Genomic DNA, 13,717 nt, shown 5'->3' on the forward strand with positions numbered 1-13,717 from the left:
GTGAGATAGACAGGTTTGAGTGTGAGATCGGGATTATTCAATCTACTTAAAAAAATATTCTATATAATTTTATATTTTATCAGTGACCTCCTATAGTAGTGTTAGTTGGACTTTTGGTCAATACTTAGTTTCATAGAATTTTAAAAGGTGCAGATCACATATCTATGATTGTGACTGCTCATCCAAGCTGTCATTTGTCACATGTCACCCCAACATTTCCGTTAGATCGGGAGCCATTCTCTCTCCGGCTTCGGCACGCAATGTAGCTTTTCTTTAATAATTTGTGTTTGTTTGTCCTTTTGTAGTGTAGTGTGAGGTACAATTATATGTTTATGACATTTTGTTCTTGTCAGATAGGCCGCAATTGACGAAGTAAGTCTATAAACGTTAATCACATAAAAACTCTTTATCAACCATAAACTTCGAGTTTTTATCGAAGTTAATCAATTTCTTTAGTTTAAAAAAAAAACGTTTCTTGGCTTATTTCAGATGCCCTTGAAGATGATCTAGGGATCGAAAGTACTTGGGCAAGATTAAATTAAACTGTGCTCGATATATGCCTTTTATTTGATCAAAGTTCATTTATTCGAGCATTTAACCTTATATTTAAAATTAAAAGAGTCAAAAAAAGACTAGGATCAACTACATATCTTGCAATAAATAGTATAGGATTAATCACAATAAAAATCACAAAAACCACACAACTCAAGACTCAGGGAAAAATGTATATAGCAGGTTTAAAAAGGAAAAGAAAACCAGATTGACGCGGTCAACCATAGCACTGATAGAAGAACAAATGAAGATAAATAGACAAACAGTGTAATTTAACTCGGCGCTGGTACGGTGAGAAAAAGTTACATCGGTGGTACTGTAAGTATGACGTAGGTACCCCAAATTAAACAAATCATTGAAAATATCACTTATCTTATTTTGGTGGTTTCAGGTAATTTTTATTAAAATGTTAGTCTTATTTATTAAGCTTAACCAAAACGCAACTAAATAAAATACATTATGTAGTCAAAACCAACTTTACTAAAATTTGTTAATTTTTAAGAACATCAAAATCAGGCAAATTCAGAAAACTGTTAAATGACACAAAAACTGTTAAATGATAAAAAAATATTAGTAAAATAACGCTTAAGCTTCCAATAAAAAAAAAAACATTAACAACAGTCTTAGAAAAAAGAAATTAGTAATAAGTACAGAAAAGTACAAAAGAAATTAGTAAATATGACTACAGTGGTCCTAGCAAACAAAGCGGCTTCATATTTGACAAATGTAAAATAACTTCCTGTCAGATTTTCTAGAACACTTATGACATCGTCATGAAAAGTCTGGCGTTTAATATTACTTTCACCTTGACGTTAAAGCCTTTTCTTAGATCGTTAATTCAGCAATTTTTTTACGTCGTTCTCGTCAAATGCGCTGATTTTCTTGCCTCTGACACGTGTATTAATTTTTAAGTAAAATTCACAGTTTTTTTAAAACCTTTGTGTCTATATCCAGGTACCTGGGTATCCTTGGTAATTGTTTTATCTGAATCATTGACGATAGTATAAATATTTTTATTCGAGCTTCTAGTTATTCCTAAAATTATTTAGAACGAAGAGATTTATAATAAAAACCAAAGAAAAAAATGCATATAATATATTAAACATATATTACCTGTAACACAAATCTTTTACTACGCGTTCATCTTGATTAGTTTCACTTCCAGTCGAATTTTTTCCAGTATAAATTTGTCCAGTAAGTGGATACGAATTATTGGCGTCACAAACCCACCAAACCTTGATGCCATACTTGGCAGGTTTTGCTGGCATATATTGCGTGAAACGTGTCCTACCTCTAAAAGGAAATAACTGTTCATCCACAGTAAGAGAATCCGACGGTACACAGTTACGACGTAAATTATCATTGAGAAGATGGAATATATCTGTAATAGCTGCAGCTTTATCATTTTGCAAACGTTCTGCACGTGGTTTGTCATTGTCAAACCGTAAGAATCTGCTGATGCTCCAAAAGCGATTTATGCCCATACTTGCTCGGTACAAAGGATGAGAGTCTGTTTTCCATAAATCTTTCGAGTGCTCTGAATTTGAATGCCGTACTCCTGCTGTAATAAGAATACCTTAGTATGCATCAAATTCTTCTGTTGTGAGTGACTAAAAACACATTTGAATGTATCTCTAATCGAATGAGTTTTAGTAGAACGTACTGGGCCGTTTTTCACGCAAAAGGTTACGTTTCAGTGTTTGACTTGCAGTAAACGGTTTTCGTTGCCAAATCGTTTTATCTTTTGCAACCAGAACATCACTTTGGGAAGAACTTTCTTGAAAATCGTCAAAATCTTCATCACTACTATCGTCGCCGTCGGTATCGATTTCAATCTTATTATTGATATCAGTAAAAACGTCCTCTACGCCAGAAGCTTCATCTCCAACCGGTTTGCTTTGCGAAACATAGTCCTCATCTGATTCCTGGTTTTCGATATTTTTGTCTACTTCCTCATCTATATCGTCTATAAATTGTTGCAAGTACTTATGTTGCTTTTCATACGTCATTCTAAAATTGAATGATCTATGTATAAAATATTGTAAAAATAAACAGTAATAACTTACCTTCTAAATTCGCTAGCACTCACTTCTCTTCTTGCCATTATTACAAGTAATTACAACATAAAACACGCATATAGTCACAAAAATATTAACAACTTGTAAGCGCAGTTAAATAAACACTGATAGCAAACAAAGAAAAATCCCAATTGTCTGTTATTTTCGGAATGTACAAGCGAAGTTTACCGAAACAATGCCGGGTACCTGGGTAGCACGGGTATAGACTCCCGTATCAGGTACTTGGGTATTAACATAACGGTTAAAAATTTTCGACGGGTGACAGTTATATAATATAGACCTATATTATATGATCTCCAGATCACCAAGGCGTTTATAGCAGCAGTGTTAGAGGGCAATAAAACAATGTATATAGCCATCTTCTACTATTTTGTGAAACAATATGTTTCCCAGAGCTTATCAACAACGTCAACCTCTGCTTTCGTGAAGTTGTAGAAACTTATTATTTCAGGTTTCTGTAGTTCCCCTGTATTTATATCTATTGTATTATCGTAAAGAAGAGTAGAGAAAAGCAGAACATTTTTCCTTTCTTAAGGATATAAGAAACAAGAGAAATGTCTATTTAAAAAGTGAACTTCGAACTTCCTTCTGGCCTATCAATAAGTGCGCATATTTGGAGGTATCTCTCGTTTATTATTATTTTTTTTTTTCATAGTATATACTGCAGTCAGATTATACTCTTTTAGAAGCCGTATTAAGACACGATAGCTTGCAAACCAATTACCAAATGTAATATTTGTATTAAATTATTTATTTGAATGTACAAGTCTCAGGACAACATCATACGGCTTGTTACTGACACGAAATGGGCGCTCCCGTTATTGACAGACATACCTTAAGATTAAGAACATCAAACGTTATTGCATCTAATAGAGCAAAAACTTTAATGCCATATTTGGCAGGTTTATTAGGCAAATACTGCCTGAATAGACAGCGCCCCCGAAAAAACTCAAGTTTCTCCTCAATGGTCATATATTTAGCAGAAGTGTACGATTGTTTTTAGTTATCCACAATTTTTTCAAATACAGCCCTAGTAGGCGCAAGTTTATCTATGCGACGCCCTTCTTCTCTAGTATTTTGAACGCCAAACAGTAGACATTGGAGGAGGAATTAAAAGCGTCTCAAAGGTATTGTACATCTAACAATATCAACTCTCATTTCATCGTTAGCCCATAAATCTTCCAAATTTTGTCTTAAAGAGCGAAATAGATCAGCAAGTCCAAGAATCGCCTTCAATTTAACTATCTTAATCGGACAATGTGTATCAGCATAGTTCTGTGAATTTTCAATAATTTTTATGTTCGTATACTCAATTATACTATTTAGCATCATCAATGAATAATTTCCAGCATTTAAGCTGCATCTTGAGCAATTTTTTTAGGACTGAATAAATGAGTTATTATATTTACCTTTCTTGTCTTCACGGCGGTATTTCCAGGCAATGAAACTTTGTTTTCTTTTCGTTATTCCACATATATCGCGCATTTGTCTATCGTTTGAGAGTTCGATGAGGTCATCATTTTTATCGGCATCATTATCTTAATCGATATCAGAATCTGAATTATGGTCACTTACATAATCGGGCCAGTCATCTTGTGGTCCAGAATCAAAGGGCTGCTCATCATCGAGAGAGCGCCATATTCCTACCATAATTTCGCCATTTTTTTCCTTCTTATATGATATCCTAAAAATAAGCAAACATGAAATAAGCCTACACAATCATACGACATTAATAAACAGCATTAATTTTTGTAATACCACTTACCTAATCAAGATGGAGATATACAAAAGTATAATAAACAATATTACTGATTTAAGTCAAGTCGTTGGTACACCAGGGTATGACAAACCCCACAATTAATAGTAAAGCTGCACAATCACGGCCAAAATTAAGTCTTCGTACTATTTATTGTACCCTAACGGCGTCTACGATTTATAACTGTAGGATAGATGGCCAGTGCTACAACAAGCACTAAGAATAAATTCACACTATGTCATTAACTTTATCTGGGGTATGCCAAACTCCAGTATACCAAAGATGAGTTAAAAAATAAACAAGTTAATAAATGAAGAATAAAAACCGGTCTAAGAGCAGATAAAAATGGAACAAATACTTAAATTAATAGAAAGTAAACCCAGTATAAAATTGCATAGAAATTTTTAGATAAAAAACAGAAAATAACAGAGAAAATGCGATATTCTATGAGAAAGCTGCAATAAATTTAAAAAGTTCTACAATAAGATATAGACTACGTTTTAGAAAGTTATCAAATGTGGGCTCAGAAGACTTTCAAAATAACTATTCCAGAAATTATATCCATACTTACTAAAACAAATGAAAAACAAAAAAGCATCTGGAAAAGATTTAATAAGTTTTTAAGTTCGGAAAAAATGTATAAACATATTACCAGAATTATTAAAAATTGTGTCTTAGAGAATCTCTACTAGAAGCCAAGATACCGGAAACGTGCCAAATACAGAGGATTTACTATTGTAAAAAAATGAAATAGCATAACCTAAGGAACTGCTATGGAACTATTAAAATACGTAGGAAGGGAACTGAGAGGAAAAATACTGGCACTATTAAAAAATATATGAAAGAAGAGAAAATGCCAGGGGACTGGGAGGTATGACAGATTACAACAATACATAAAAAGGGAGACCAACAAATCTATGAAAATTATAGAGGAATAACGTTACTAAATACAACATATAAAATATTGACATCAATAATAAAAAAGAGGTTATCAAAGATCGCAAAGAAGAAAGTCGGACAGTACCAATGTGGATTCACATAATGAAGATCTACAGTACATGCAGTACACACAATGAAACAAATAATGGAAAAAGCAAACGAATATAATAAAACGAATAATATGATAAATAAACGAATATAAATTAGAATTGGAAATGTTATTCATAGACTTCAAATAGGCATTTGATTGAATTAAAAGGAACGGATTAATGATAGCACTTAAAAAATTAAAAATTCCACATAAACTCAGAAAATTAACAGAAATGACAATGAGAACTACAAAAATAAGCATAAAGACACATAGATGAGAGACACAGGAATTCAATATAAATAAAGAGATCAAACAAGTAATGCCTTATCCGCTATTTAATCTAGCATTTGAATATATATATATATATATATATATATATATATATATATATATATATATATATATATATATATATATATATATATATATATATATATATATATATATATACCTACTACGAAATATAAATAAAAGAAATCTCAGAAAAAGATTTGGTCAAATAATTGCATATGCAGACGATATTGCTATTATTGCAAAGAACAGGAAAATAATAAAAGAAATGCTAAAAGAAATAAGAGAGAAAGGGGAGGTAATGGGACTAAGATTAAATCAAGAAAAGACAAAAATATTAAGATTAGGGAAAAAGCCAATGAAAGAAAAAATCAAAATAGGAAGTTCTGAGAATGAAGAAGTAGAATACTTCAAATAGCTAGGAGTTACAATAAGCAAATCCAGACAAAGGAAGTCCGAAATACAAGAAAAAATATTAGCAGCGAATAAAGCTTATTTTGCAAACAAAAGATTACTTAAAAGCAAAACACTGACTAAGAAAACTAAGATGAACATTTATAACACCATAATTAGACCAATATTATTATATGCAGAAGAAACAATGACGATGGTTAAAAAAGATGAAGATAACTTAAGAATAGCAGAGAGAAAGATTATAAAAACCATACTAGGACCAATCAGAACAGAGCAAAATGAATATAGAAGCAGAACAAATGCAGAGATTAAGGAAGAACTTAAGAAAGACATCGTGACTAAAATAAAGCAATACAGAGTTAGACGGTTAGGTCACATTTGGCGAGCAGGAGATGAGGCAGTGACATACGCAATGATAGAATGGAATCCAGGAGGAAGAAAGAGAAGGGGAAGATCAAGATCAAAGTATCTGCAAGAAATTGAAGAAGACCTCCAAAGGGCAGGAGTCAGAAAATGAAGACGAAAAAATGGAAAGATATTGTCAAGAAGATAACATAAACAAAAAGGACTGATCCACCCAAGAAATAGGATCTAGAAGGCATTCGCAATTTAACCTCTCGCTGGGGTGTATAGCCATATATATATATATATATATATATATATATATATATATATATATATATATATATATATATATATATATATATATATATGTGGATTTTCTTGGGCTTAGGTTCATAAAAAAATCTGTTTTAATACTAAGACATTTTTATATATATTTTTTTTTTCGAAGATTCGGCAGGAAATCCATGCCTTTTTCAAGAAGTAATATGGACTAAAAAAACATTTTATCACAGACATAATACGGTTTAAAAGTGAAACTTTTGACTTACCAAGCATGTAAAAATTCGGTGGTAACAAGAATACATAAACGTCACAATTAAAATAATAATAAAAGTATAGGACAGACCCACTAAGTCACTATATGTAAAATGTATTTTAAATTTAACATGTTGTTTATTGATGTTAGTTTATCGTTTAAGCAATCAGTTATTTTAACATCATAGCCGTGAGTGTTTTTAAATTAAATTAAAATATATCTTGTTTAACCCTTTAATCGGCAAGACCGTCTACAGACGGTCTTTACCCTAACCTAAGTATTTTTTTAATAATGTGTGTAATCGAGCTGAACGACAAAACCGTTTGTAAGTACTGAAAATACGAAACAAACGGTACCAGTTTGAATACTCTAGCTTTAGTTGATTTACAGTAGCTAGCATTTGTGTCGAGACATTTGTATGATTGAGACGCTAAAATTATTTGTGTTACGGGTAACAACAATGAATTTTAAAAAAGTACTTTCTAGTTAAGAAATAAACATGAAAATTTTTGTGGTGAGTAGTTATTAGGTATATTTATTGATTTACTACTGTGTGCTGAGGAAATAAACAGTGGATTTGAAATATTGCGCATTTAATGAAGGCCGTCTGCAGACGGTCTTGTCGCTTAGTTGCTCGACGTTTCTGCTCATTTCTTATTAGCATGCATATTTTGTTTTTATCTTACCTACTAAACCTGTGGTTATCGTTTTATTATGTAGAAAATGAAGGGTAAACATGGTGTAGAAGGATGTAGGAGACCGTGGGCGGTAGGAAAAGGATTCTATGTCTCTACTCTGAGTAAAGAAGAAGTAACAGACATTATGAAATCGTTTACGGATGAAGAATATGTTGATGACGTAGACAGTGATCCGAATTACAAGTGTGATGAAATAACACCTTAGGATGATGAGATGATAACTGAATGCATGCAAAACTTAGATTCAACCACTAAATTTGTACAGGCTGCAAACTTATCACTGAATATCAGTAGTACTTCACTCAGTTCGATCGATGCTACTCCAATAGTACAAACTTAGCGGCTATTGTAATTAGAGATGAATCTCCACCAACTACAGCAGCAGAAACAGTAGCATCGACATCAGAAGACACAACCATCACAACCATGGTAGCAACAACAGTAGATATGACAGTAGTAGCAACAACATCAATAGCAACACCTGCATCTACATTCAAACCACCAAAGGGACCAACATCATTGTTACTGACTTTGGAAGTTTCCGGCCCGAGAGTAGTACCATCAGTAGGTGGCTTCACTTGAAGAGGTCTGTACATATTATGAATAAAAAAAAATGAGATCTACTGATTATTTTTTCTTTCAGCGTTAAAAAATATTGCAAAGGTTTCACAGGAATGGAAGAATATTCTGTGGCGTCAACGTTCAGTGTACTTACATGTAAACGAGGTTGTACAAATCATTTGAGAATAAAACTCCCACATGGGAGGTGTAGACCTCATGGATTCATATATGGGTCAAAATGGACTTAGTATCAAAACAATGGACATGGCCACCAGAATTTTTTACCATCTACTGGAAATGGCGATTACCAATGTCTTCAGTCTTTATCGATGCGTAAAGGTCGAGAAAAATCGGAATGTCTCCGATGAAGGTGAAAGACAAAGACATAACGACGCAATAATTTCGATGGAAAATTGCTAAAGAGCTGTGTGCTACTGCTGAAAAACGTCCTGTTGGACGACCATCGTCCGTTCCACAGCCGTCTAGTAGTTCTGCCGCCGGTAGACGAGCTGTTTTTCAGGTGGATAGGGTAAGATACGGCGGATTAAATCATTGGCCTGAATGGGAATAGTAAAAGTCGTGCAAACTGTGTATAAAGTCTGACACTCATTCCTTTTTCACCAAGTGCAACCTTTATTCCTCCAACAGGAAAGGTAAAAATTGCTTTACATAGTATCACACCAAAGTCTGATACCTTTTTGTTTATTTACTTGTAATTTTATTTCAATATAAATATTAATTTCGTGCAACTAATAAATTATGGTGGTTTCATAAATTTTCCTTCTGAACGACAAGACCGTCTGTAGACGGTCTACCATTTATTGACCTGACGACCCCACACACACCCAATATCGCCAAACTGACCTTAGATTCATTTTTCCCACATGCAAACTACCCTAAAACCAAAATTCCTGAAACTTAAAATCTGCTATTTCTATCTTGCCGATTAAAGGGTTAAACTTTTACTTTTACTTTTACTTCTGAGATTTTATTGTTTTTCTGGACTTTCCGAGAACTGGGGGTATTTATAAGTCAGGTTTTTGATCTGAGACTGAGAGCGTCCAATGATATTTTCCCTTCTAGAGACTGCGTGGTCGGCTGTAAGTTTATTTATTTATATAAATCTTACTAGCTCAAGTATTAAAGTTAGTCTTGCAAACTTCACTTTATTTACAAAATTTGTGTGTATATAAAAGATCATTAAAAATGTTTCCTGCAATGTCAGGTTTATTTTTTTAGTTATAGTATCATCACTTCAGGCAACATTATGTCTGTACCAGAGATTTACTAATTTTAATATTACTGTTCTCTTTTATTTTGTGCCTTTTTTTAGCATTAAGACTATATGTTGTTCTGGACTTCAACGTCTTTGTTTTTTAAGCTTTGTCCCATATATTTTACCTAAGCACGTCACACAGGTTCTGCCGATATGATATTTTTAGTTGGTTCGAAACTGTTCAAATTTTCGTTTTTGAAGTTCACTTAAAGAATTTTCAGTCTCGTTGCTCAGATTCATGCCAGCTACCAGAGCTAGAGTGTACACCACTAGCATTTTTTGATAAAGGTCACTAGGATAAGGGACTTTAAGAGGTGTACATAAAACATGAAAAATGTGTTGAATATAACATACCTATTTACAACTTGTATATCGATTTCAAACAGGCGTTTGATGGAGTAGATCGACAAAAGATGTTAAGCAACTATCTATGTTAGGGATACCCAATAAGTTGTTTAAACTTATACGAATGACTCTGGAGGGTTCCAAAGCTATGGTGAGAATAGATGGAGATATGACGCAGGCCTTTGATATTGAAAATGAAGTTAGACAAGGTGATGCCTTATCAACAACACTTTTTAATCTAACTTTAGAAGCTGTTGTTAGAAAACTGGATATAAACGGCTGTATTAATACAAGATCAATGCAAATATGCGCATATGCGGATGATGTTACCGTAATAAGCCGCAACAAAAGGTTATTAAGCGAAAAAGTTATAGAACTGAAACGAGAAGCTGCTACGTTTGGTCTATATATAAATGAAAGCAAAACAAAATATATGGAGTGCACAAAATCGAATGAACATGAGAATCTGAAGGTAGACAACCATACCTACAAATATGCCTGGACTTTTCCCTACCTAGGCTCAATAATAAATGACAACAACATCAGCCAAGAAATACAAGCACGGATTCTTAGCGGTAATAAGTGCTTTTATGCATACAAAGATTTAATGAAAAGTAAGTTACTGAATCGTGAGTCTAAGCTGAGAATCTACAAAACAGTAATTAGACCAGTGGTCACATATGGATGTGAAACGTGGACCCTCTCGACCACTGATGAAAATCAACTGAGAATTTTTGAGCGCAAAATACTAAGGAAAATATTTGGACCAACCCAATGCAGCGTTGGTTCGTGGAGAATTAAAATGAACCACGAGCTGGATAAACTAATGCAGAGCGCAGATATTGTCAGATTTGTAAAGTCCCAAAGACTAAACTGGCTTGGTCACCTAGAAAGAATGCCAGATAATCGAGCTGTAAAAGTAGTCCAGAGGAAGCCCCAAGAAAACAGAACAAAAGGAAGGCCCCGTAAAAGATGGATAGACGACGTAGAGAGGGATCTTAAAACCATGAACATCAGGCAGTGGCGAAGGAAAGTATCCGACAGGGCAGAATGGAAGAACATTGTTAAGCAGCCCAAGACTCACAAAGGGTTGTAGCGGCTTTAGAAGAAGAAGAAGAAGATAAGGGACTAAGATTTCAAGTTATGTAGAATGGAATTATGGGATTCATTCTCATGACAATGACCCATCTCGCAGAGAATATGTGACTCTATAATTAATTAGTAGGATATTATTCAGCTAACAAAATGACTCAACTAGAAAAACGCTTCTTGATAGACCCATTGGTCAGAGAAAAAAAAGGGAAGACCCAGAACAAGGTTCCTTGATAACATCGATGAAGGCATGAGAAATATGGGAATAAGTGCTTAGCGGAGGAAGGCGATTGATAGGTACGACTGAAGAAAAATTCTTCAGAAGGCTCATGCAAGGTTGTAAGGACAGAATTATGATGACACTGATTATTTAGCTGAGTTCTAGTAGGTACCGGCTCTTCTTACTGAAGAACATTCTCCTGTTTCGCGTTTTGTGAGTACTTTTCCTGTGTTTTCTGGTGCATATAAAAGAGATTTCTTTATTTTGTAGACATTGGATTAACAATATTTTCGACATTCGAAGCTTCGAAATGTTTAGTCTAGTGCCTAGACTCAGTGCCTAGCTTTATGCTAGCTTCGTGATCGTATAACCAGCACCTGTTGCATCTTTCGACCTTTCGCCTCTTCTGAGCATCACATCTGATCAGACGAGATTTCTCTCCAGAATCCAATTTTGCTATTGTGGTGACGGTGTTAATGTTTGTGACAGGTTGGGGCTGTAAAATTTTATTAAGATTCTCCCATTTATTTATTTAGTTATTGAAGGCTTTATTAACACCTTTATTTTTAGTACTAATAATAATTATCTATATTTTTATAGAGATTAGAATTATATTCTTATTTCCTTTATTTCACCCTTGAGAAAGTCGTCAGTCCTGATTCGTTATTACCGCGGACTGACCTTTTTTAATATTAATCAGGTAATCCTTATCCATTGTTATAGGAGCTCATCATATTTTAATCTCTTTAATGATCAGATGGCTTGTGTAGAATCAGTGTTTTTACTGCACATTACATAGATTGCGAAAGGGCAAGCAATACTCACGGAGCGCTATTCCGGGTGCACCACGAGGAGACTTGTGGGTATTTTTTTTCCATTCTCTCTCCTCTTTTCAGGTGAACCGTGTCGTGGTCCCTTGTTAGCTGTCTAGTCTTCTTGGGTGGAGCCGCACAAAAATAGTTCTGAAACAGAATTTTTTAGATTCCATCTTTCTCTCTAAGTTCCGTACAATAAGAATAAATACAAAGGTTGTTAAAACCTGACTTAAAAATTTATTAGTCTATCATGATTTTAATAATTATTATTTTTTTTTTTTTGAAAATTAGTCGGAAAACACTTCAACCAACAACTTGGTATACTTTTATACATCTTTTTTCTTTTTTTTTTCCTTCCTGGATTTTACACTTCATACTTCGCCCTTTCCTGTAGATTTTGTTACTGTAAATTTTTAGTTTAATATTTAGTTAGTTAATTTTTATTCATTTTGTTTATGTGTTGTTTCCATTTTGCACTCCATTTTTCACTTTTTACTGATCATGTACATATTCAATCCCTATGTTACGTCATAATTTGTCGGTATATCAAGTATTATATAATACCATAATAATAACATAATAATAGGAGTGAAACTCTTTAGAGAAGTTTCATTTCGCTAGCTTGGATTTTAGAGTTACCACTTTACGGTATTCTATATTAAGTATATTGAGTATATAAAACAAACCCAATAGAATACAAACAAATCAATAAAATCATTTGTGCAAAAAAGTGCAAAGAAGCTAAAGAAAACTGAATGTCAACAAAATGCGTAGTAATTTAACAACTTCAGGGAAAATACGACACCTTTAATGCCCATAAAAAAGTGAAAGAAATGACAGGTAGACACAGAAAGAGGCAAGAAACAATATTAAAAAATAATAAAAAAGAGATAATTATAGGTTCAGAAGACAAACTGGAAAGATAAAAAGAATACATTCAGACACTTTTTGATGATAATAGACTTTCTCCACCATCCACGGATGATCAAATAAATGAAAAAGATCCAAAAATAACAAAAGAAGAATTTACTTATACAGTAAAAGCTCAGAAGAACGGAAAAACCACCGGTCCAGACAATATCAATGTCGAAATACTTAAATTAATTGCAGACCACGAAAGTAAACGCCTCGACTTAATAACAGCACTATTCAGTAAGATTTATGACACAGGTTAAATATCATCAGACTATCTAAAATTAAAATTTGTATAATTACCAAAAAAATTAATGCCTCACACTGCGATGACTATCGAATAATAAACATGATTTCCTTAAAACTTATCTCAGAATCATTCATACACGAATTTACAAGAAGTCTGAGTATGAGTGTCACTCAATTCGGATTTCGACAAAGATTGAGAACACGAGAAGCTCTTTTTGCCTTAAATGTGTTAACACAACGATGCAAAGACCAATTACCGAAAAGCATTTGACTGCGTTAACCATCAAAAGATGATCGAAATGCTGAGAACAACTGGAATTGACGAACAAGACTTGCGAATTGTCTCAGAACTATATTGGCACCCAACGGCAACAATTGAAATAGAGCAAACAACATCCGAAGATATACGAATCCGACGAGGAGTACGAGAAGGTTGCGTCTTATCACCGTTATTATTTAATCTGTATTCGGAATCTATATTCAGAAAAGCATACGACGAGCTTCAAGGTGGAATCAAGATTAACGGAACCAGCATAGACAACATCAGG

The sequence above is a fragment of the Diabrotica undecimpunctata genome, chromosome 3 (genome assembly GCF_040954645.1).
Source record: "Diabrotica undecimpunctata isolate CICGRU chromosome 3, icDiaUnde3, whole genome shotgun sequence".
Taxonomy (NCBI): Eukaryota; Metazoa; Arthropoda; class Insecta; order Coleoptera; family Chrysomelidae; genus Diabrotica; species Diabrotica undecimpunctata.